General features: G+C 39.3%; 1 protein-coding gene and 1 long non-coding RNA gene across 8 annotated transcripts in view; one reads left to right on the top strand and one right to left on the bottom strand.

Annotated features, from left to right (window-relative positions):
- The window catches only part of LOC306809084 (uncharacterized protein), a 233,254-nt gene that overhangs the window by 128,253 nt on the left and 78,212 nt on the right, over positions 1-26,789 (top strand). The window contains exon 3 of one of the 7 annotated variants that reach the window (XR_013776162.1): positions 17,665-17,788. The exons of the other annotated variants lie outside the window; for them this stretch is intronic. The gene's annotated coding sequence lies outside the window, so the exon portion shown is untranslated. The remainder of the gene's footprint in view (positions 1-17,664; positions 17,789-26,789) is intronic. 7 annotated transcript variants of the gene reach the window in all.
- LOC306809141 lies at positions 344-26,749 on the bottom strand. The gene is made up of 4 exons (XR_013776176.1): positions 26,646-26,749; positions 21,111-21,171; positions 17,626-17,689; positions 344-423 (listed from the first exon to the last, which is right to left on the bottom strand). It is a non-coding gene; the product is annotated as an uncharacterized lncRNA (long non-coding RNA).

The raw sequence follows: 26,789 nt of genomic DNA, 5'->3' as shown, positions 1-26,789 counted from the left end.
AGTAGAGGTGTCTGTGGAATCTCTGTGCAGCGGTCCCAGATCTCTTCCTCACTGGCTGCAAGCAGATGAAATCCCCAAAGAGCTGAAAGCCTAAACCTGGGCCTTGCTTGCATGAAGCACTCTTAGCTGAATTCTGCCTTGAAGCAGCAGGAGACCTGCTCTGTTCCGGCTTGCTGTGGCAGCCTGGGGCAAAACCCCAGCCCTGGCAGCTGCCATATTAAACAGGGGCGCCTCTCTGTTCTGAAGAGGTGGCAGATTCAGAGAGTCCTTCTGTGGGTGGCAGAGGCTCCTCCTCGCGGGGCTGTCCCGGCTCTCTCAGTCTCTCGGTGTCCGGGGCAGCTTGGGGGGCTCCGCACGATGGTCCTGCTGTTCCCGGACCGAGCAATAGCTGAACACTTCCAAAACACATCTGGCTTCAGCTAGCTAAAAAAATAAAAAACTAATTAAAAGCAAAGGAGAGCTCTCTCCACTCTCCGTGCTGCAGACACACCGGGAGAGCTGAAGCTCTTCTCTCTGTTTTTGAATGCAGCCGCGAAAAAATCCCACCGCCCTTCCTTCTCTCCTACTTTGCTCCTGGAGCCAGTCTTAAAGGTGCAGGACTTTGTATCAGCATGGACAGAACTGAGACTGGGGATACAAGCATCATAAAATCACCCTAGGAAAAAATATGCAAAAGGGAAAAAAAGAAAAGGGACAAACATCTGAAAATACCATCTGAATTATGTAATTTCTAAACTGGAAATAGGAACTTGATTTTTATGATGAGAAACAGCATCTGAATAAATGTTTATCAGCAGAGTTCTCTGTTTTTATTTCCACCATTATTCTATTGTTTTTCCAGTTTGCCACAGCCCATAGTGTTTGTGAGACAACATTGAAATGTGGATAAGGCAAGCACCACTACATGCAATGCTATTTTTTAAAAGAATCAGCACACTGTTTTTTCCCTTCTATGAGCTTGTAGTGCCATAAATGTTTCTGTAAAGCCCATGGTCCATAAACTTGTTGTAAAAACTGATTTTGAGATAGTAAAAAAAGGGACTTCAAGGGGACAATTTAAGAAGACATCCCTGCTTAAACCAATGTGCCCTAACTATCAAATCTTCCGAGAATGACTTGGCCCAGCTGAATCCTGAATGTCTCATTTGCCTCCATCCCATTGAGCCAAAACTAATGGATGAAATTTGTAAGTCCCTGTGGGTGATGTGGCTCCCATGCCACCCCTGAGGGGAATGCAGTGCTGGCTGTAGCCCTTGCAAACCCACAGAGGAGCTGAGCATCTGTGGCTCAGCTGCTGAGCAGTACCTGGGGAAAGCTAGCACAGCCGTGTTTTCCAAAGCAGGAATTTGTCCTAAAATTCCAGTTCTATCTTTGCCTGTATTCCCTCAGCCTCCTCTATCCAGCACTATCAAAAATATAAAGTACTGTAGAAAGCATCTACTATCAAACTTTCTACAAATTTTATCTGCAAATGGTATTCACTGTAATTAAGAAGGAATTACACCAAATTTCTACACTACACCTGGATTTAGTGGAGAGGGCTGTGAAGCAGTTTTGAAGAAATTAGTGTGTTCGTAGACTCTTTGTGATGGAAGTTCCTTCAGATTTCATGGTTTTGTCATGCTTGAGATTCTGTGTATTGCACTGATCAGCCGTAAAACTGTCCTTTATTTGAAATTAAACGTGGAGAAGTTTAAATTGTTCTGTGTATATATTGATATAAGTAGCTCATCTTTGGCAGTGCTCATATTATTTATACTGCAGCTGCAGTGAATTTGAGTTGCACCAAATGTAGCTCTCTAAATGTCAGCTTGATTTTCTCAAGACCTACTTTTCACTTGTTATAAATATTACTTGTTACAGATGCTAAAACTCTTCAAAAGAGGAATGATGTCAGTCTGGGTGCAGAAATATGCACCATAACAAGATATTTATTTACATTCTTCCAAAACATTACCAAAATTACCTTTGTTATATACATTTAAGGATTTTGGGATTGTGGCAATTCACCTTCTCCATCGGGAGATACACACAAACCCATAATTTCTGATGACTGCAGTTTGTGTTAATGTAAATGTTTGGTATGTATGTATATCCAACATGGCAATCTCTCCTAAAACTAAATCAATGCAATCAAGTCCAGGAAATGTTAATTTAAAAGCTGAAAAAAAGCCAAAAACAAAACCAACAAAAGAAAATATGAGTGTCAATTTATGTAGACTTTTTACTGATTGTATTAAATTTTTAGTGTCTCCCAAACATGCCTACTTTTTTGTTTCAATAACAAAAGCAAGAAGATAATTCACTGTTTATAATTAAAGAACTTCCGTTGCTTTCAGGCAATAATTCAAAGTTTAAAAGTTAAAAGGAGAATCCAGCTTTTTCTTTTTTTTTTAGTTATTCAGCACTGAGCACCATCTCAATTGAAATTATTTATTTATTGAGACAAATAAAAGGTTCAACACTGTATATGAGGTGGATTAAAATAATACTGATTGCAATTTTCTTGACAAATAACAAACCAGGAATGAGAATTTGCATTCACATGGAACAGATCAGTCCCATTTGGAAGAAAAATGACCTATCTTAGAAAACAGCTTCTAAGTCGGCAAGTAACTCTTAAACATCAAAGGGTGGTCTTTATCCCATAATGCAATTACAGCCAAATATTTTTGCTTGGATCAGATGAAAAAAAAATCCATATTCTCTGCTGTAGAGTTTTTAAGGTGCCTGTTGTTTTGCTTATTACTGTGGATGTTAATTCCACATTGGGGCAGTGGTAGTGTGACACTGCAGCTGGGACTGTCAGATTACATTGATCCTAGGTTTGTGTTTTCTTCTCTGACCAGTCAGATTTGGTTGCCCAAAGCCTTAGCTTCACTTCCTTGTAGTAAAGAAGCTTGGGTTCTAGAGTGAAAAAGGTATTTTTAATTGAGTTTTCATTGGGTGCCTTAGATGCCTAAACAAGGGACTGTTAGAATGGCATGGTATAATGGAAAAAATGTCAGGTTGGAAGCTCCACAGAAATTGTCCTAGTCAGTTTTTCTGCTTCATACATCCATTTCTGAAATACTTCTGAACCATTTTATTGATCTTGCAGACCACTCATTGAAATTTTCACTGGAGTTACATCAGCACATATCATCTTATTTCCTTAGTTTTATTATTATGACTTCAGTTATGCTGCATTACTAGTCAAAAACAATTCTAGCTTTTTGAGACTCTTCTTGTCCATCCCCAGACTCCAGAGGAGGCAGAGGTTGGTGCCTTCTGGAGGGGTGAATCAGAGTGGTGCTGTGCCCCTGAAATACTCCCAGGCATATTCTAGGAGCCAAACTCTGTTCCACATGGTCTGGGGGGAATTTGTGGCTATTGCTATAATCAGCAAAATATTCTGTACTAATCAAAGTAGAAATTGCTCTATGCTTTAGGTTCAAGCATAGAAAAGGAAAAAATTTATTTTGATCTTTAGTAAATATTCTGGTTTAATTTATGAGAATTGAAAAAGATTGTCAAGTATTCCTCAGTACCAGCCCTTTTACCTGTGCAGAGTTAAGACAGAGAAAACATGTAAAGAGATGAGAATAATGTATATATGACATGGAAAGGCAAGAGAAAAGGAAATCAATTCAGCTAGGATATTTTAAAACAAATTTGTGCTCTACTGAGGGATCTAGTACAAGGATTTTGAATGTTTGGGTTAGCTGGGGGACATCATCTGAATTAGATCCACTTGAAAGGGTGAAAAAGCATCACTGCTCTATCCAGTAATGCCACAAGTGTTCAGCTTTTGTGGTTGCTGTTATTAATGTGGTATCTTGCTTTCAATAAGCAATGTTTACATTTCAATTGTAGCTTTCAACTTGAGCTCACAGTTCACTTTTTTTTTTTGTAGCTATTAAGTTCCAATGCAGTGAAGCCCAGTTTAATTCTTCCTCTTGAAAGGGGAATCTATGTAATTTTGATTTCTTAAGTATATTTTCTAGCTTTGGTATTCTCTTATTAGACTCAGGATATTATGACATTTTCAAAATGCTTTCTATTTATAACTTAACATTATAGAATGTCAAGAATAATCAAAAGCATAGAGAGATGACAGAGAAAAATCCCATTTATATGATCTTTCCAGGTCACATTTCTGAGTTTTACTTAAAATGCCTTCTTCAGGAGCTAAAATTGCCTTTTTAGTGAATGAAACATTGGGAAAAAAGTTAACAGAAGATGGTCATGATCACCCAATAACTTTATTGGCACAGGCTGTCAAAGTTCAGAGGTAGGTGGTTTTATCACTCTTCAGGATGAGTGTTCAGCCCACACTGTGACTCAGTGCATGAGGAAATCACCCCAGCTGGCATTTGCTCTGTCAGGACCTTGGGATGAAACTTCTCTGAGGTTTAGAGGGGTGGTGGAAGGAGGAGAGTTAACATCCTGCTCTGTCTTGCTGGATGATTGTGCATTTGACCAGGGAGAGAAGACCTCTAAATCATACTGCAATTTGGAGCATAAGGATGTCAGAAAGATTGAAACCTTCCTCTTTACTCCTGGAATACAGACCCTAAACAATGGGCTCTTCTTGCAAGATCTGCATCTCCAGCTCTGCCCTGCTCCCTTCCCCTGCCCCTGCTGCAGCAGTGGGATCACAGGGAGCAGTGTTCTGGCTCTGGGCACAGGAGCAGGGGATGAGAGGAAAAGACATTCAGAGCAGCATCAAGGCCAGAAAGCCTCAAAACAGGTGGAAGCATGGCTGCTGGTGTGTTATGCAAGGGATGGTAAGGCACAAAAGCAGGCAGGTGAGGCACACATCAATGGTTCCAGCACCTGCCAGGTTTGGTGCCTATTGGTACAGAAGGATTTATTTAAATACAGTACATCAGTATGTTGCCTGGTGGTGCTGATGTTCATATACCTGCATGTATATTCTGCCCTGTTCCAGCTGCTGAAACAATTCATGTGTCTGAATGATCAAAGGCATACATACGTAAAAGAAGTAATTAAATTATTGGTAAGTTATAGAGATTTAAGTTTTGGGCAAACAAGGACTTTGACACAATGTAATATTTGGAGACTCATGGCAGAATCCGTGGCCTTGGGTTGGAGTTGTAGGATTCCTATACAATGGCAAAGAAAGGATATATGATCCCTAATGGGGCACAACCCTAAGCCCTGAGCCAGCTGAGGCAGCAAAAGCAAAGCCCTGAGGACTCACTCACTTTTAAATCCCCATCCTCTCGGAGGCTTATGTGCTTAACTGTGCATTTCTCTGCATGCATTTCTCTCCACACATCATTTACAGCCATGAAAGTAGGAACTTAATCCTCCTCTTCGCAGAAAAACACATAGAAGAATCAATCTTTTCTTTTAAAAGGGAACCAGAGCAGAAGTAGGTGGTGATTCCTCTCACCTCCTCCTCAGCCTTTTCAAGAGGACATCTTGTTTCAGCCCCTTTTTCTGCTTTTACAAGCACAGTCTGACCTGGAAAGTTCCCCAGCATACAGAAGGTTGGGGAAGACGAATACTTTCAAACTCTGTCCCAGAAGATGTGGCAGATTGTATAAAAGATTTAACGATTCAATGAGCTGCAGTGTGGGAGTGGGAGTAAGTGTAACCCCAATTTTCCATGGGTTTAGAACACCCTAGTCTATGCTTCAAGGACAATTTAGTTATATTGTATTACTTAGACAGAGGCTGATATATAGGATTCTTTGGAAACAATTTCCCTAACCAGCTTCCCTAGGGAGCCAAACTTGATTCTTTATCCCTGTTCCAAGGAATGGAAAAATGCTCCAAAATTACCTAAATGAAACAGCTAAGAAAGTTGTAATGCAAACTGATACATTACTCATTTCCTCCAGAAAATTTTGGAAACTGATCAAAATAATTTAATTAGTTACTTCATTGTGAAAAAGGTTTTAAGAGCCAATTAGACAAAGCAAGCAGGGAGAGCTGCAAGCTTTTAATATAAAATCAGTAAAGTGAAATACTTATCTAAGAAAAAAGGTGAAGATGACAGTACATGAAAGAGAAGTGGTCTGCAGATGAAGGACACAATAGCAGTAAAAGACACACAGTGAGGGTGATAGCATGAACTGATGGAGGTGCAAATGCAAACTGGCAGAGGCTCATGGAATTGCACTGCTCAGAATGAAAAATATTGCATTGATTGCAGTTGTCTCAAACAGGGACTTGCTACTGCTCAGGTAACAATCTAATTGTGCAGAAAGCCATGCAAAGCTGGTTATCTAGCATATATTTATATATATATAAATGTGTATGAATTGTAGTTGGGATAGTCAAATGCTTGTCTTGTATGGAGATGTGATGTATTGTAAGATTTCACAGTAACAATTGTCTCCTTGTGTACTTTGATGCTTTCATTGTTGTTGGTAGTGTAATTAGTTTCTCCAGACCATGTACATTGCATTGATACATTTATACACTCAGGTTCTCTCTTTCTGCATATCCACAGAACATTTTTCAAGGACCCTTTAGTGAAATGATATAAAGCTAATAACACAAGATCTATCAAATGGCTTCAGTACTTCATACCTGAGCAGTGTAGAAAAAATTTGAATTGGAATATTCAAGTTTTGCCATGTGTGTAACATCATACACATTGGGCCAAGCTCTGTGTACAGTGCAGAGTTTCACAGCTGTCAGTTTGCACTACATGAATGAACAGGCTCATGTATGTTGTGCATCCTCTTATTCCAGTGCTCTCCACTGCTGTTAGGCCTGCAAACTTTTGCCTTCTTCTTATAACACCCAACATCACATGCACAAATCTGGTAGTGTGAAGCAAATTTAGAGTTTCCCTCTTTCTGTATATGTCATTACAGATGGTACAGATGGTTCTGTTCCATACAACGGTCTGATGCAGAAGGTAGAGGCTCTCAAAGTGTTCACTTACGTATGTGAAAAATTTCTGAATGCCAAATGTGAGCTAGATTGCTTGGACCAGATAACCCAGACTTTACCTCACACTCAATAAAATTATTTATAGAGGAAGAAAATGCTTCACATGGAAAATGGAGAGTTCTTGTAGCTGCAAGGAAGGCTGAAATGTTGATAAATGGATGATAAGCAAAATTTAGACTTTAATGTTGGTAATAATAATGCTAATTAATGCCATTAGTATGGTAAAAAGAAATGGTTTTATAAGCATAGAATATGTAAAGTTATCTGTTAAACCTGGCTTGCAAGGTCATAAAGCAACATGAATAAGAGCTCTTTTTGCTCAAGAATGTATTTCAGAGAACTCATGTGTTTTCTGTTCCATAATATAGGCATTTCTGACAAAAGCTGAAGGTCACATCTGGAAGATGAAAATGTATTTTCCCCCAGAAGGTATTAAAGGGGTTATGATTATGCTAGAGCACACTGTTAAGTATATGGAACCATTACATTTTGACAAGGTAACTGATATAGATGAATGACATTCACAAGTTCCAGAGAAATCATTAAGGTAAAGTAAGAAAAGCCTTTATAATATCTTTTTTTTCTTGTTAACAGCTAGGAAAATGTCAAAAGACTGAAACAAGGTAGTAGTTTTTCCGTATTTTTAGGAGAAAGTTGGAGGAAAGAATTAAATGGAATTATCTCAATTGTTCAGAGTGTGGTGCTGATAAGGCCAAGGCCAGGGGTTTGGTCCCTGCCTGCCTGTTAACTTGAGACTTGCATTTGGGGATCTTTGTGCATCCCTTCCAACTCAGAACATTTTGTGGTTCTGTGGATATGTAATATGGAAAAACAATTGCTGTTCAGGCAATCAGGCAATCAGGCTTGATGAATGTGCAATATTTCTGTGTGGACAGTCCTGAATAGCTGAAGAAAAATAAACTAAAGACACGTTGTACTTGGGCATGTAAGTCTCTTGATACTATGCTATATGTAGACACATGCAAAACTGATTTCTCTAAAAACTTAAGATGAGATAAACATTGAGGACTGATGAAATGAATTTTAAATTAATTTTAGAGAAAAAAAAGAGCATGTAGGCTAGAGGGGAATACTTTTTGAGAAGAGATTAAACAAATGAGGCAGAACTAGTGGTCAAAACTGAACATTATTCTGATGTACTGGGTAGGGGTTATTGGAAAGAGAAAAACTCTCCAGGAAAAAAAAAAGGATGAATGCAAAAACAAGGGTGGGTAAAAACAAAACAATGTTTTTAATTTTATGCTCGTAGGAAAGAAGTAATAAAGTTTAAAGTACTAGAGAAATGCAATTAAACCCAGCCCTAGCAGCAGAACACTGAATGTCAATCAATAATTAGAGCTGGACATACAGATAAACTACCTGCACAATACTTGCCAAGATAAATAATATAGAATCCTTAATTTCCACATATAACATACTTATAGCAATATGTAATATAGTTACTGTATTTATATGTAAAATATGTAATATAGTTACTCTCTTTAGTGCTAAATCCATACAAGACAGACTGATGGAAAAAGAGGGATGATACTCTGCTGAACTCTGAAGGGTTTAATGTGCTGTGCAGAGTATCTATCTATCTCTTTTATGTGCTGGGGATCATTCATAGAATCACAGAATCATAGAATCATGGAATCATTTGGGTTGGAAGGGACATTTAAAGGTCATCTAAACCAACACCCCTGTGATGAGTAGGGACATTTTCAATTCATCCTCCTACCATCTCTGTCATGTTCCCATACTTTGAGCAAATAATCCCCAGGTAGAATTTCACAGTTCTTTAATATAACTACACTTTATTTTTGAGGTTAATCTGTGTCAAGATTGTACTGCTTCCTTGATTTTTGGATAGTAGCCTTAGGTTGTGGGCAGAATCAGAAAAGTGTATTGCACAAATGGTGCATTGAGCATAAGCAATGCAGTTGAGTCCAAGTGAAATAACAATAAAGCCTTTAGACCATATTATATTTTCATCTTCATGCCACATATGTCACAGATAAATGATTTTAACAATACATAAGAGAATTTTGCCATGTATTTTAGTATGCATATCTTTTTGCTTGTAAAGCCACATCCTTCTGTACTGTAAGATCAGCTGTGCTGAGAGAGTTATCCTTGTGAACAGGAAAAAGAGCTTTATACAGCTCTCTAAAATTAGGTATAAGATCAGCTTGTCTCTTATAAAAATGTCAGAGTTTCAAGTGCCATTTTCTCACATATCTACAGGGTCAGAAAATGATGTAAAGTCATACATGGGAGCTGGAATCAGCTCTTGCAAATATTATCATATGAAGCCATACTTACTCTCCCTGAATTGAACTTCACAGCTGTGGTGGTTCCAATAGGAATCTTCCTATCCAATGGGCAGGATGCTGCAGATGGAGAAGTGGAAGCTTCTTGCAGCCTTTGTGCAAAAGTAAGTTCAAGGAAAGAAATGCCTACTCTGGTAGTTACCATTTTGGTAAGATTTAAAGTTGTTTAAAGCTGAGTCCCTGGCTCAGACTGTTAAGTGTATCTCTGATAATGAGGAATGGGCAGAATAATGTCTAGTCTGAGCTCTAAGTGTGGTTGGCAGTACCAAAGTGCTGACCTGGTGTATTCACAGGTTTAAATTCTCTCCAGCAAACCTATTCCATAGCTCACATAAGTTTCAAATATACTTTATTAAAATTGCTGTCCAGAAAAAAAAGTAATTAAAAATATTTTAAAAATACATACTTTTTTTGGTGAGAGGTATATCTCACAATTAAAACTGCTCAGTCAGTGAGATTGCCCACTGCTTTGTCTTTACATTTTGATGTGTTTATTTATAGGAACATGATTTTTAAAAGCACACACAACAAACATCATTGTGCTCTCCAGGCAAATGCATAAGATGGGCTAGAATCTCCATTTGTCTGTTCTGTGCATGCTCATTTAGATTATAGTAAAGTGGGTATAAAACACTCCTGGAACACAATGCAAATGATGTATGCCTCTTTGCAATGAGATAAACGATTATATGTGGTATTAGAGCCATAATTTTATGCTTGTTAGTTATCCAATTTTGATTAAGGGAGCATTTATTTTAAGAATAAGTCTGCACTGGTGCTCACATTTTCTTTCTACAGCAAGTTGTATGTTAAAGAGCAGGACAAAAACAATTCAAGAATAGGACAGCTGGGGCTGATGAGGTGAAAATAGCACAGCACAGAGCTGAACCAGTAGAAGAGGTACCAAATGAGCTGTTAGTTACTGGCTTCAAGGGTAGTTTGGGTTTAAAGGTGCTAGGGCCCTTGAGGTAAAGACTGGGAATTTCAATATTCCTCATAGTGATAAAGTTGACACAGAATGTTTGCCTTCCAAACACCAAAACCTTTTCAGATTAATTCCACAATTGTACATATTGTGGGATTTTTGATAGTTCCAGAAGATTTCAACAGTTGTATACAAGACAGATACTCTTGAACCAAGTCCAAATTGAATGAGGGAAGAGAGAAAGCTTTTAGCCAGGATCATACAAGAAAGAGATTTAAAAATTTACTGCTACTCCTAAATCTCTCTTGCACAAGTCTATGAGTAAAATCAGGAAATTTTGTTTTTTTCATTTCTACATAATTGAGTTGATGCAACAGGGAGGATTTATTATCCCTTCCAACAGGTAAGATGGGTAATTCAGAGCCAGAAGGAAGCATTTCTTAGATGAACTGTGAGTGGAGGAGGGTGAACATGAGTGACACATTCATTGCTGTTTGGATTCAGGAAAATCCTGCCTGATGGAGGGGGTGTGTCTTCTCTGAAGCCTAGAACTGAGTATGTGTTCACTTCCTTTATAATGGGCTAGCTGATTCCTAGTGCTATCTATCCATAAGCTTTTATGTGCACCAGAAAAAAAAAAAAGGTGCATCTCTAAATACATCTGAATTTAAAACTTTGATCCAAACATATAGGGAATGAAGGGTTTTGAAATGCAAGTTATAAGCTAAGTGTTCTTTCTATTGTGTCTTAAGCAATCCAGTTGCTCCTGTTCCATGTAGGCCAGCTAAGTGGGGTGCAAAGTTCTTATCCTGGCTCCCAAAGGAAACAGTCTGACCTCACTCAGGTATTTCAAATGACCTGTCATTTGAAGAATGATGTAACCAATAGAGGTGTAAGGCTTTAAGTTCCCAGCTCATGTCAGTCACAGTGGAAGTGCTGCAGAGGCTCAGCCCATGGGCAGGGGGTGAGCCCCAGGCCCCAGCATCCCGTGGCTTCCCTGCAATGGACAACCTGGAGAGTGAGCTCAGAGCTGGCTTGGGCAGCTTCTGCAAGCAAAACTCAAGCCTTTGACAGCAAGCTTTGCTGCTTGGAAATGTGACTCCTTGTTGAAGGGAGCAGGGTCCCCTGACACCTACTTAATGCACACAGGTTGCTGGAAAATTTATGACACCAGAGTTTTCAGTCCTGGCAGAGTGACTTAATATATATTTAAACCTACAATAGCCAGGACATATTTCATATCCTGGTTTTCTTTTCCTCTAGATATTGCCACTGTTTCAGTGAGCCCGCAGGGCACATTTTCCTGAAAGACAGATATGGTTTTTCATGTAACACCCCATTAAGTAAAGCCCTTTAGCAAGGACAGAGAGTCTCTGAAGATCCTCCTCTGGCATAGGATGTTTACAGGCTGAAACACAAAGCCAAATGTTTCACTGAAAAGTAAAAAGATTCCAGAGTTCCTGGTTAATTTGCTGACTGCCCTGAAACATTCTGTTTGTTTTGGTTTGATATTTCCCAAGAAGGCTTCTGATGCTTTTTCTTCAACCTCTTTCTGATGGCTTTGCAATATCTTTCAATCATTTGTTATTGTGCCAAATATTCATACTTCAGATATATGTAAATGACAAAGGTGTTGGAAAAGGGCTGCTATAGATGTGCAAGACTCTGAGAGCTACAAAAATCAGTGAGCTGCAGGTATAGAAGAGTTATACTGTGATGGATTTCATCTCCAGCTGTAGAAATAGGGGGAAAGATGAACACAATGGAGTGTGTACATGATAGTGTGGCTTATCAGGTAACTCTACAGAGTGGAACTTTGGGGACAAAAGCAGCACCTTGGTGCAGTGGAGTGGTTTCATCAGCCTTGTCTCTCCTCAACTTGCATGTGTGGCTTAGTAAAGAGCAGCAGAAGCAGTGGGAAAAGTGTAAAGTGTGACTGACAGTTTCAATGTATTGCTTGGCTGCAGAGCTTTTCGAAACAAATTGTACAATATGGAGCTGGTGGCCATGGGATTGGTATCTTCCTGATGGACATATTCCATGTTCTTAGCTTCAGATCAGCATTAAACAGCTTTTTTCAATTTTTTCTCTGCCTGCCAAAGTGTTCCTATCAGCCGTTCACAACTTGGGTAGAATTTATTTCTTTCCACCTACCATGCACAGGAAATTTGACTCAGAAAGATGAGATGCAAATAATATGCAGGGTTGACCTTTTCATTTACAGGGTAACTAATTAGCTTGACAAGTAACACATTTAGTAGAATACATATATGTCATTAGATAATCCAGCCTACCTCTTTAGGTGGCTCCCTAAAATACATCTTACTATTGTTGCAATTAACTGCAGGCTTGCTGCTGACTTCAACAAGAGCAGGACTACACACTTAGAACAAATGCAAAGGACCTCAATGTGCAGTCTCTGATCTGGCAGCTTCATAGTTACTTGTTAGTTGTGCTTTAGCACCACAGTGTAGTGCTGACTGAGTACCTCTTCCAGTTCTGCTTATTTTTTGCTGTAGGACAGGACACACGTGTAGCATTTCATATGAAAGACATTAAAATAGAAATATTTTTAAAGTAAATTTTGGAGAAAGGTAGAGATTTCTGAGGTAGACTATACTCAGGTGTCAGTCTGAACACAACTTTAGGGAGAACCTGGGCAACTGGCTGGACAGATTCCTTTAGCTAAACTACAGGATGGTATTTATGCACAGACTGCTCTGCTGAGGTCTGTGCAGGAGCTGGAATTTATATTTTTACTTTGCTGCAACTTAAATCCTGCATGGTTTGGATCTGAGGAGAGGTAGTTGTGCCTTCCATTGAGGAAAGGGGACAGAAGTAGCTATGTAGACAAAAGAGATTGAAACAAATGGCCAAGAATTCAACCAGGTCTTCCAGGCCAACAAAAGAAGCTGATCATGTCAAAAATCTACAGCCCACTCCTGATTGCCTTTGGGAGTCATTTACTGCCTTGAACAGATGTTCTCAACCACAGTTAACCTTGAATCCTGCATGGTTTGGGTCTGATGTAGGATGATTAGCATTCCCTAGCTCTGGACTGCAGTGTCTGGTTTTTGGTGCCACCTCACAGTATGGTGTGGCAACAGAGATAAATGGTGCCCTGCTGCAAACGGTATGCAGAGATACTTTGCAATTCTAATGAACCCATCCTGTGCTCTTCAGTGTCCTTTAAACCTTGACAATTAGGAAGAGTAAAGAAGGGGAAAAGTCTTACTAGAAGGGAGGCAACAGGGAAGCGAGTCTGTGAATGCCTACAACAAAGAGAGGAATTTAATTTCATGCTGATACATTGAATTGTCCTGTACTCTTTTCAGATGTATTTTGGAAGAAGCTTATGTTTAATTATAAAATATATCAGTTAACTGCTTCGCTGTTTAATATGCTTTTTATTTTAATCTGGACCTGAGCCTGATGTTGCCATTAAATCATCTGCTTTGTCCTTCTTTATTTATATTCTTTCTTGTCAATTTATTGCCTCTTTGCCTTTAATTAAGCAGAGGTGGCAGCTTTACAGATGGGAAACTAAATCACAGAGAAACTACGTGACTTTTTATATGACCTATGCACAGAAAATTAATAATCACTCTTATTGACAGGTGCAGGCACTACATGTAAGTACTGCAAGTAGTTTAGCTATTCTGGCTGTGTTGATTTGGGGAATTTTTTGGGGGGGAGATTTTATGAGAGAATGTATGAGACATTAGTGCAAACTTTGTTCTTTTCCTTACAGTTTTGCTCATGAAGCATCCATTCAATGAAGGCTTTATGTATCTCTGGGTTCTCTCCTGGCTACCTCTGGGTTGGATTTCTCTCCTCTACTGAAGTGCCATTGTAATGCTGCACTGGTTCTGGCTTTTGACATGGTCCCCTGGCAGAACTACTTCATGGAGCTCTCTTTATCCTCCCTGCTTGCTTTCCTTTTCCTTCATGTTAGCATTCTTTCATCCCTCATAGGCATTTCTCATGCTTTTCCTTTCTCCTTTCCTTTTAGCAATGTTTCCTCTTTGAAGTTTAGAGCAAGTTTTCCCTCTCTGTTGAAATATTTCATTCTGTCTGCCATTCACTTTGTTTTTTTCCCTCCTAGGAGATGCCAGCCTGTGCTGACATCATCCCCCAAAAGATTGCTTTGCTAATTGCTATGACAGGAACTTGTTTGTTTGCTTGTTTGTTTTTCATTCTGCTTTTGTATTCTATTTTGTCCTTTTTCACAGGGCTGATCATTCTTGGGTGAGCTCAGCAAGGTCACTGGAGTCATTGGCAGGCTTGTGCAGAAGAGTGTCCTGTATGATCTGTTTGAGGCATACAACAAAATCTCTCATGGCTATTGACATGTCCCAAGATTTTGTAAATACCAGCACTTTAGCTGAAGCCTTGACTATTGTCAGTTATCAGAAGTAGAAGAATTCTTGCCATATTTTACTTATGTAACTGCACCAGGCCTTAGGTACATACACAATTAGTCTGTGGATAAATTGTTACCTTACTTAGCAGCATAAGGGGTCAGGAACTGGCTAAGTAAGACAATTTTAAATCAGATTGCATATATGAGTGTCATTGCTGAATTTTTAAAAGTGGGGTGATGATGTCTGAAAGCCTTGTGAGCAAATATCTTTGAGAAATGAAGAGGATGTTGAGTGCCATGAGGTGAAAGAAAGGCAAATATCTTTCAAGATGCATGAAAAAGGAGAGCAAGGACAATACACACCTGTCAGCTTCTTCAAAAGCCTGATGAATGATAATCGATGCTAGAGGCAAAATCTTATTTTGTGGGGATGTAAAAGGTTTTGTACCAAGTGTGAGTTAAAAGTTAACAGATAAAGTCTGGCTGAAATATAGTTCTCACCAGAAATACCTTGTGGCTCTGAAGGGTAGAAATACATTGGAAGAGGGGATACAAATGACACAGAACAGACCAGAACCTTCAGCCACAACCTTTTTGTTTCTCCATAGAAAAAAACCTCCTTTACTTATATGTTCATTGGAATACCTGGCATTTAGGGGTGCAATTGCAACATTTTTCCATGTACCAAGGTGTTTGAACTAAAATTTGGCCCAGGTTCTTGGAGGTGAGAATTTAGCAATCAGCAAATGTACTGCTTTGCAGATGTGGCTAATTGTGTGACCCATGACTAAAGCACCATTTTGAGAGTGTGAATTGATTTCATAGCTTTTCTCTCATTTTGCCTCATAAAAGGCACAAGTGGAAGAAGTGTCCTTGGCCTATGAGAGCCAGGGAACAGTCTGTGATATATAACCACCACTGGACAAGCTTGCTCTCAGCCCAGCCTACAAACCTCAGTGTCCCAATGTTTGGATACCATTTTTCTTTTGTGCCTATCCATGGCCAAAAACCCCCATCAGTGAACTGATCCTACCAGAGCAAACACTCCTGTTAGAATGGAGAAGAGCTAAAGTCTTAGTCATACATCTCTGCTGCAGGTCAAATAAATCACCCTGAATTTTTGGTACAATGACAGTGACAGCTGGGAAAAGCAATTCATTAAAGACAATTGCATTTTACCAAAGAATTGTTTTCCAAAACAAAACAAAGTGTTCAGTGAGGAAAGAAAGTAATCTAAAATAGTGTTGGAATAGATTGTCCTCTCCAGATCAAATGCTAGTATTATTTGCAGCACTGCTTTAGGGAAGCCTGCAGTGCTCTGGCTGAGCACATCACTGGCCAGTTACCCATCTCATCCTCTGCAGCACTGAGGGGGATGATGGTTCAGCTGGAACCACCTTTCCTCCACCTCTTACCCATGGGGCAGATGGAGTACCTGAGGCCTTGATACTGCTTTTAAACAGAGACAGGGAGCTAAACATGCATTCAGCTCTGCTGGCTTCAAATGTTCTCATTCTGCACTGTCTGCAGAATGGGTGAAAAGGCAGATTAAGAATCCTTGACTAGGAATCCCAAGGTCATACAACAATGTACTGTTTATTAACCTGTGCAGCTGATAATGATACAGACTGTTTCTTGTGACAATTATTGTATTTTATGAGCTTTTTAAAAGAGTGAGAGACAGTAGATTTAGTTATCTAAGCTAAATGTATGGGACCATATACAGTACATTATGCATTTAGTTGTTTCCATACCAAGAATTTCATGAAGTGATGGCAGTTGAGAATCTCTGCTGGATTGCAAAATACTTATATGCAGAATTCAAGGACTGGAGGAAATGGCACCATTTAATGGCACCACTTAAGTTCCAGAGTTCCTTTACACATTCATATAACAGCCTGACACTGTATAACACAGGACAATTTGTGTACCAATCTCTACCAAGTAGACTCTGCTCCACAAAATATGCACAATGCCAACACTGGAAAAGGAAGGGTGGCCATTGCATTTTAGGTATAACCTTTTCTTCCGTGCTCCTATATGAATCAGAGGTTTAGTTGTGGTATAATTAACTTGCTTTTTCTTGCTTCTTGGCTAAAATATCTGGATTCCTTTGGATAGTCATTTTATAAATCTATTAATACCTTTTCCAGTACCTTTCTGAAGTAATTTGGCTAATGTACAGTGCTGAACTTCCAGCCAAGTCTGGAAGGCTTTTTTCCCCATTTAGAAATTGCAACTGTTCCTTATGTGCAGCAATAGTTTTCCCTTTGAAGAGGGTAAGATTCCTCTATTAAAAGAGCTTATGGTTTTTGGATATGTCTCTTGGGCACTTTTACACAGAAAATGATCACATTGAGGTACTTATGAAAGGGAAATCCTTTTACCTGTTTTGAAACTGGTGTGGTGCACATCAGGTTGGTCTGGGTGCCTGTGCTTTGTGTGGCTTTGCAGTGTCCTGCTCAGCAGGGCAGGACAGCTTTGAGCTCCATTAGAAACATCCCTGCCTCCTTATTCTTGTGCCACCTTTGATCCTCAGCATGGGAAGATGAAAAACCAGTTGATGTCAACAAAGCAGTGACTTTTGTTAATTGCCAGGCTGGATCAAAGAGTGGAGTGTTTTTGTTGGGATTGCACCAGGACATTTCCTGGAAGGGACAGCCCCAGGTGCTGTGGCTCTGTGGCAGCACAGTGGCAGAATCAGGTGGTCAGGGTGGGTTGGGATGAGCCAGTGGCACCAAGGCAGCAGCAAGAGAGCTCAAGCTGGCATTTCTGTCTGGTGTGCAAGACAGCCAGCATTGGTCCTGTCAGGCACAGTGCAGCTGCCTGCCAGGGGAAGGGCTGTCAAAGAAACAGCAAGGCTGCTGCAGGGGTGATTGGAATATTTTCTCATAAATATTCTTTAAACATAAATGATTGTGATGAAATCATAAAAGTAATTGGCTCTTGTAACTCCTTTTTTGAAAACAAATTAAGCCTAAAAACATGTAGTGACCTCCTTCCTTTTCAGAATATTATTGAAAATTAATAGAGCATCTGAGCCTGCAGTATCATAAAGTCTGTATCCTTTTTTTTTTCTTTTCACTTACCTTCAGATTCATCTCCAGCAGCTCTCCATCTGTTTGCAGGCTGTTTTCTAAACCAGCGTGATGCCTCAGGTGCAGAAGAGAGAGACAATAATTAACAATGTGGCCTACTGCATCATGGGGAACAATTAATTTTAGTGAATGGACAGGGGGAGGAAGAGGGAAGGTAAGCTCTGCTCATTTGTCTGCTCATGCATTCACAGCTGGGCATATTGGCTAGATGCACATACAGATATTTATGTATCTCCCAAAAAGACTATTTTCAGCATTCCAACTTTCACTCTTTTGCAATGGCTGTTGTGCACAGAAACTACTTGAAAATGACAGTATCATCTGCAGTGAGGAGATTAGGGGGTGTCAAGGAATACTCTTTTTCACTTCTCTCGTTCCTGCTTCTCTCCATCCTGTCCCTGGAAAAATCCCAGCTTTTAACCTGTCAAAATAGTTTTAAAGCTGGTCTCTGATGTATAGAAACCTGTGAGACAGAACCATGACAGCTATGTACTGTCAAAGGAGTATGACTGCTCAAAAAAAAGAAAATCCAATACCTCTGAATAAAAGAACAGGGAAATGTGGAGTCTGCAGTAGCATGTGGGGTAGTTCCTTCATGCATTTGAAAGGTACATTGATCAGGGAGTACTAAATTTATATACAGGAAGACCATTTGACTGGTTTATACTTAGATTATAATGTCTATGCATAATACTTAAATTAAAGATCTGCACATCTACAGAGAGGTTAAAAATGAAAGCCATATGATGAATTAGGATTTTTTTTTGCCTCAAATGTAGATCCTGAAATTAGAAAATCAAATCCATTTATAAGCTCTCAAATGCAAGTGGCCTAATTTCTGATGTGCCAGCAGCTGCTGCATCTATCTGCCTGGTTTTGCCATTCATTGGTTCTCTTTCTAAAAACAGCTGTCAGCAAGGAGATCCTATAGGATCTCCTGTGACGTGCTTAGCTGCAAACAGCCACATCCAGCTGCAGCACCTATGTGCCATGTGAGTACAGCTGGAGCTATGGGAATTGCTGCTGAGCTCTCTGACTGAGTAATCTCCAGGTGGGAATCCAGCAGAGATGCTGATAGAGGAACCCCACCACACTTGACTTCTTTACTCCTTTTTCACATCCCTCTGTCCCTTCCTCTTCACACTGGTGCCCATGCTGAATGCAGAGACTATTTGAAGCAGCAGCAGAAATTTGCTGTGTTGTTTTTGAGAGTGAGATATCACAGGTGTGACTTCTTGGTTCTGTGTGGAGCATGGAAAAATGAGGTATTTCTATACTGATTCATGTCACAAGTACATGGTCAGATTTGGAAAATGGCTATGCTGATAACAGGCACCCAAAAGCTTAATCATGAGCCCAAATAAGGTGCTTTCTAAACTTTTGACTTTATTCTAGAATTTTGGAATTTGACAAGTGTGTCTGCAGTAGAGAGAAAACAATGTGCCCCCTGGAAAGATAGCAGTGCATCCATCCCTTCAGAGAACAAACTCATCTGCTCTTTCCCTTTTATGTTTGCTTATTCAAACAATTAAGCAAACTTAAATATAAAAAGCATCTCCTCCCAGCCACTCTCATATGTGTTCAGGCAGTAGGATAAGTGAGAATCAGTAATGTAATGCAGAACTGATTTGAGCACGTTTACATGTTAATAGCAAGCTAAAAGGTTTATTCATGCCTTTGGCTCTGATGTATGGAGAAACAGCTGCTGTTGGAACCCCAAACTTGGGCATTTTTCTCTTCCAAGTGTCCAGGCTATGACAGCAGGGAAGATTAGATTACAGAGTGTCTTTCAGGATGTAAAAGCTGTCATTTGTGCATCCAAGAAGGGACTCTACTGTAAAGGTAGAAGTATTTTTTAATAAGGAATTTACATGCTGGGGAAAAACGTGAAATTCTCTGGAATATGAGGAGTGGATTATGTTAATATCAACTTTGCCCTCTTGATTCACTTCATGCTGCATCAATTATATTGTAACTTTTCAAACTGCTGTCTCTAAGTAGCATTGTTAACTATAGCCAAAGGTTGGGAAAAGATTATCCTTTTAAAATTTGATTGCTTCCTCACCAGGAAAGCATCAAGAAGAGAAGAAAAGGCATTACCAGATCCTTTAAAAAATAGAATTACATCTATTTTCACTTCTAAATAAAATAAAATAAAATAAAATCCCCAGAAAATCTTATTTCTGACAATATAAAATATTGCAATGTGAAATATAATTTTGGTTGTAATGTATGCATGATACTGCACAGAAGTATAAATATGTATCATACAGAGGCTCTTTTCCAAAATGCACCATTTCACTCCCATAAACAGCTTACTCAAAACCAATTTTATATGGGGAAATTAATCAAAATCCATAGATTCCCATGAATTTTCTCATACTGCTGAAGCTGCTAACTCTAATTAAAAATGTTTGAACATTTCCAACTTGTCATAAGTTCCACAGGCTTATTTTGGTTTAAAATGTAATTTTCCATGCCCTGATTTTTGTTACTCCATTTTTGCATTATGAATGGAAATGAAAAAGAAAGTAGATGGTAGTGTAGACAGCTCTTCCATAATGTAAAGAGTGGAGCATAGAGCAGACAAAGCAACTCCCAGTGTGTGAGCTTTGCTGTAACTCAGTGATGTTTCTTTCAGTTCTTGGTCAAATGGCTGCTTAATATAAAGGATGAGATGCTCTTAACTCATACTTTTAAAAGACTTGTTAGCAAAGCAAGTGTCTTGCTCTTTCATATCACTGGGAGTAATTTTACTGCCTAGAAGAATATCAGTCTTCCATGATCCAAGAAAACCTTCCTCAGAGTTAAACATGATTATAGGCAGCCAAGGTTCTGACCTTCTGATGTGAAAAATAACACAAAAGGAGCTGTATAAATTACACCAGTGAGTAAAGGGTGAGAAGAAAGAAAAGGTATAGTGGGAGTGACACCCTCAAGAGATTTACTAGGGAAAAAAATCCTTACAGGGAAAAGCTTACCATCATTAGGAATCAAAGAAGATCTGATGTAAGGAAAACGGTACAAAGGTGGCTGTTGAAAAATTAGAATTTGGACATAGGAGAGAATAACATGAAAATAATTGTTTTAGGCACAAAATCCATAGGTAGAAAGCACAGTTGGATTCTCTGCCCTCCCTGAGTGGCAACAATTCACCTAAACAGGGAACTGATGCCAGGACAAGGACTCTCCTTCTGAGAGGTGAGACTCAGGTATGTCTTGGGTTTTCAGATGTCTCTGCCTGTGCTCCAAGGACAGAACAGAAAAAAAAAAAAAACCCAAACAAAATCAAAACCAGTGACAGCACAAAACACATGGGAGGAGGAATTCTCATGAAAAATCATTATGTCATTTATTATTTCACTGAAATTATATGAGCCCAAGGAATTCCAAGACTGATTCTGCAACAACAAAGCATAGAAGAAGGAATAATCTTGTAACAGTACTAGATAATTAATAAATTATTTTGAACATACCTTGTTGAAATAGTCTTGGTTTCACAGAGAGCTAGTTCCTTAGTCCTGTGTAATGATGAGCCTGGCCCAGAGCAGTGAGAAAGGAGGCAATTAAATATGTTATAAAATGGAATTCAAAGTGCACTAGTAAGAAAGACTGGGTTGGTTTTTTTTCAGTGTTTGTGTCTTTCCTGCTGCTGGCATTCCATGATGATGTGGTAAAGCTACCATGTATAGAGCAAAACTGAAGGAGAAGAATATTAATAAGATGATAAATTCTGCCTCCTGCCTATTTACTGTCAATGATAGACCTTTCTATTTATACCTCTGCCTAGGAATGGCTCATAGCTACTGTATTCCCTGTCTCCTGACCTACAGTGGTTCCTTAGCCATGCAATGCATATTCTAGCTCATTTAATCTTTCCTTTGAAGTCATTCCCTCCAGCTCTTTGTCATTTGTCTTGTTTTTGTCTGGATCCCTTCCAATGTATCCTGGCATGAAGGCAGCCAGGCAGTGTTTGGGGTGTGCTTTCAGGAATATGCCATCAGGAAGGGACACCCAACCCCTGACAGCTCCCAGTGGATTTGGTAAACTCCTGGGATCCCCAGTGGGGCCCTGGTGCCTTCCTGCTCCTAAACTCTGTATTGCAGACTGCACACAATGGAGCACCTAATAAAAGAACTGTGAATTGCACTGGCTCTTACTTTGGGCTTATTTTTTTGTTATTATTGAAATAATACTGCAATCCAAGTTCTGACCCTTCTTCCTGTGTGTACTGCTCAGATTTTTTTCAGCCTTGCTGCCTTTCTGTTCCCTTTCTCCCATGGAGTATCTGTTCTGCAGGGTATGATTCATCAGATTTGCTCTTCTGCATTTTCCCAGTTTGGATCTCCTTCAGTGTTTCTAGACAATATCAAGAGGCTCCTTAGTGCATTGCCTCAGGTATTTGTGTTTCTCCTCTGTGAGCTCCTCCCATGAACTGAGACATTGGATATTGTCTGGGTTTTATGACATCAAGTCACATAATGATGCCCACACTACAGATTTTGGCTTAGTGTGCTGCTCTTTTTCCCCTAGTCTCTCTCCAGAGCCTTAGTCAAGAAGACAGGCTATGTGGATTCTCAATGTGTTTCCCTGCTATGCTCCTCATTTGGAACTCAAATTAGCTGACAACTTTTTCCAGCATCTGTTGACTTCCAGTGATGCTTGAAAAGTGGGTTCTGCAGCCTTGAACATGAGACTATAAATTGTGGAGATCTCTTAGGTCAGTTTTTAAAATAAGAGATTGCTGTCCCATCCTCAAGGGAAAACATTGTTATTCTTTGTAAAATTAACACATGCTCCCTTCATTTTCCCAAACATGAAGATAGTGGAAATACCATGTCAGGTATCTAGTGTGATATTATAGGTAGATAAAGCATGGTACCCTCAGTATGTCCAAACCAATGAAAGCAAGAATATTTCAAAATGTTTCAAATGCCTTATTAAAATCAATGTTTTGTATTTATATCCTGTTCCATTGACCATGTATTTCACAGTTGTGCCAAAAAAAGCTACAAAGGTGCATTGCATTATTATTCATTAATATTTCATGATTCATGCAATATATTAATCTGGATGTTTACTTGCTTGATTCCCTGCTGTGCTTGCCAGTGATTTCCTTTACAGTAACCATTAGGTAAACTCATATTTTGTTCTGAAAATTCTTTCTACTTTGGAAAGTCTCTCTGCTTACTACTTTCTTAGTTCCTTGTTACACCATAGCTTTTGAAAAACAGTAGTTAAATGTTTCTCCAGTTACTGAATTTTTAATCCCTCATCATGTCTAAAATTTCAGTCTAGTGATTCTGAATCATACAGTGAGAGTGTAGACCAAGAGGAAAAGCCAGGCATGGTAATTGGGAAAAACTGAGAGATTTGGCTTTGGAAATGCATTCCTGACCAGAACTAAAAACTTCATGGAGACTCATGGGGAGAGCTCATTTATAAAACTCAGAAATACAAATAAATTGTGTGCAAAGACAGATTTCTTTGGTATTTTGTTTGGTTTTGTTTGCTGCTTTTTTTTTTTTTTTTTTTTTTTTTTTAACAAAGCAAAATTCATGGATTTAATAAAGATACAAGCAATTACCTTATTTACACAACTAGAACTTCAGCTGACAGAGACCATCTCCTTTGAAAAGCATTATTTGTATGCACATTTAAGCATAAAACCTTGCTACATATTCATAGAAACAGATACAGAAAATTATTTTAGGTCACAGAATCAATTAGGTTGAACAAGCCTCTGGTATCATCAAGTTCAACCCTTGACAAAGCTCAACTAGACTGTGGCACTGAGTGCTATATCCAGTTATTTCTTGAACACAAGACAGTCAAAATAATTTCAGCAAGGCCATTATGGGCAGTTCTCAGTTGCCTGAGGTTCTGGGGGCCCCTTGGTCCCCAGATGTCTGCCCATTACCAGAGGGGTCCAGGAGCATGTGTTAGGGGCTGGTCCAGGGATCTCCACAGAACACAAAAATTGTCTGTGTTTAGGCATCTGAATCCCAGGCAGGTATCCAAATGAACTCTTCCTAAGGAGCTTTTTAGCATTTGCTTACTAAAAATAGAGTTTAAGCATTTGTCTGTGAATGCCTACATGCAAATATCTTCACATCAAACTGAATTCTTCCTATGATGTCAAATGTGTAACTCAATATGAATTATCATGACAAGGTAGAAAAAGATACAACCACATCCAAAGTCAGTCTGTTTCATTTTGTAAAATTTTCTTCCTTGTTCAGATGCCTGTACTAATTGCCTGTAATTAATTAGCTTCCTCATTGTTACTTTACACACTTTGAGCAAACAAAGGTAACTAAGCATCTCCTTGATATAATCTCTTTTTCTGCACCTGGTATTATGTGCAGCACTGGCACCAAGAAGCAGATCTTTTGATAGATCTGTCCTGTTGGGATATGGCAAATGTTGCTTTTCTGAGGAGCAGGGCACAGAGCTCAGCAGGGTGGATAAATATGGTTCTACTACATGGTTCTACTGCTGTTAGAAAATCAGCTGCTGCAGTACTCCCCAACCATGCTCTGGTGGAGCCATATTCTGCATATCTGTAACCATACCATATGTAGCTACAGAGATGAGTTTTGTTACAGCAATGATAATGAGGGTGATTAATGTAATGCCAGTCAGAGATCAGTCAATTTCTGTAATGCCAAGATAGCAACTTTTAAAATAAAATGAGCTCCTGCTTCTGTCTGAATGCTGCTAAACCTTGAGAAATACAGATGGGATTATGAACCTCAGGATCATCTGTCCTTTCTCCGTGTGTTCCTATCAGTTATTCCCTATCTGCCCCTCAATTTCACTGTGCCTGTGTTCCCTGTCCTTCCCTTCCTATCCTGAAGGATGCTGTTTTTCACTCTGGACCTGACCTGCCACCTTTATTTGTATGGCAGTGCCGGTATCTTTGTTGTCTTTGGCCAGTCAATTCTTGCAGGTAGAAACAGATTTTAAAGTGACTGTCACCAGGTGTTAATTGGAGATATGCTGGGCCCTGTAATTTTGAAAGGATACCAATAAAAATGATTAATGAAAGCCTGTTACATATGGAAAAACTATTCCTATCTAGCAACAAAGACAGAATTTGCTCAAAAGCAGAAGGTCAGTGGAAGGGGAATGAAACATCTAATTATAGCTTAAGGAACTAAGATAATAATTTTTGGTGGTTTACTGGGGTAGATTTCAGGAATAAATTTCATCTGGGAACAGCAAGACTCCCATGACCAGGGCTAATGGGACATGAGGTAGGGCTGTCCAAAAGGCTGGAACTGCGGATTTTCTTGAAACTGGTGTGCTCTGCTCTGGTGTGCAAATTGTTCTGCAGCTCTGCCTACTCTGCAAGTGTGTGGCTTTCAGACAATCCACATCCAATGTCCAGGCAGGTGACTGCAGACAGATGGAGTTTGGCTTTCTCTGCATTTCCTCAGACAGATGTATCACTTTCTCAGTTATTTTTTTGTTTTCACATCATGTTTCCAGGAGTTTTTTGAGCAGTTAACGGAATATCTAATTATTAGGCAACTGTAAAACCACTGAAAAGGAAACAGTGAAGGATCTAGAAATAATGTGAATGCAGGCATAGATGCCCCTGTTGGAAAGATGTACTTCCATTCCAGCCTCTGTGAATGACAATTTAATTGCTGTGTCTCTGCATTTGTGCTCCATTCACTACAAAGGAAATAAGTGGGAATTGAAACACGGGAATAGTCACACTGGTCATAACTGAGCTCTACAGAAATGCTGTGTACAAGCTGATGATTTTATAATGGGCCCATCTGCCCACCTCATAAAACCACTACAAAGATTGACAGGATTTGCAGCACCTGTTGTTCTAGTTTCAGCTTCAGAATTGCAAAAGTTGTTGAGTTTTGGAACTTAGCAGCACAGGTCTTCATAATTTAGTTTCTTCTTGTGCTCTGTGGATAAGTCCTAAATAATTTCCTCTTGCCTTTTTTTCTGGTCCCTCACTGACATGTATTTTTTCTCCCCTACTACTGAAAGCTGGCTTTGCACCTGTTATGGTTGCTCCATATAAATAAGGCTCTGCTTACATTTTATCCACTTAGCAGAACTAGAAAGTTTTGCAGACATTTCCACAAACTCTCTTCCCCCCCCCCCTTTTTTTTTTACTTGAAGTTCTAGTTTTTGACACTGCATGTGTCAAAGATGTTAAGTATTCATCATGAGGTTTCTCTACACAGAATATATCAAGTTCTCTTGTAGTGTAGTGATAAAGAGGTCTAAGTTGTCTTCTCTTGCTGCAGATAATGTAAACCTTGGGAACTTCTGTTCATGTGAAAAATTTGCACTTTCAAAAAAAAGATAAGTCATTCCTCAGTATATGAGTTTTCTCTGTAAGATGAGCATGACCAATTCTCCTCATGAGATATGATCATTCAGTTGCCCCACAGCTACTTATTTCAGCCTTAACTCCCAACCAGTCTTTTGGCAATTTCACCTGCCTCCATAAGTAACTTCTTCTGTTCCCTGCATCTGCATGTCCAGGCTTGAAATAACTCCTGCTTTTCCATCAGGTTCCTACATTGGAAAACCAAAAGTGAAGGCAGTTTTCCCAGTCTGGATTAAACTCTGTACCTGCCCTTCAGCAATAATGAATTCTCTGAAAAGTTTTTCAATGCCATCACTTCTGTTTCTGTGAAGCAGATTTCTGATGTCTACATGTTTGTATACCTGGCTGGCCCATCAGGCTCTGTTAAGTTAGATTTACATAGAGCTGCTTTGTTCATGGCTCTGTAATATCAACCTATCCTTTATCAAGAAAAGTATTTTTTTATTCCAGTTGCTTGGTCTCTGCTTTGAGAACAAGGTTTCCTCTGAAAATTCTGTCTTTTTTCCTATCCTCATTTATATTCTCCAAATAAAGAGAAAGCAAGAAAGCAAATACACACTGAATCTCCAAAGCATTGTAAATTGATCTTGTGTTGTCAGGGAATAGCTATGATTTAAGTTAAATGACAGGCAGACAGAAGTCCTACCTCAGCTTTGTTATTCTTAAGAACTCCTGGGAGGACCTTCTGTGTTCAGACATTCCATTTTAACATTTGCTTCTCACTTTCCTACAGCTTCCTGGGGTCAGTCCTGTGCTGCTGCCTGGTGAGAGATGCCTCTTACACAGAGGT

The sequence above is a fragment of the Erithacus rubecula genome (assembly GCF_903797595.1).
Source record: "Erithacus rubecula genome assembly, chromosome: 1".
Lineage (NCBI taxonomy): Eukaryota > Metazoa > Chordata > Aves > Passeriformes > Muscicapidae > Erithacus > Erithacus rubecula.
This window is presented reverse-complemented; position numbering and strand designations above follow the sequence as displayed.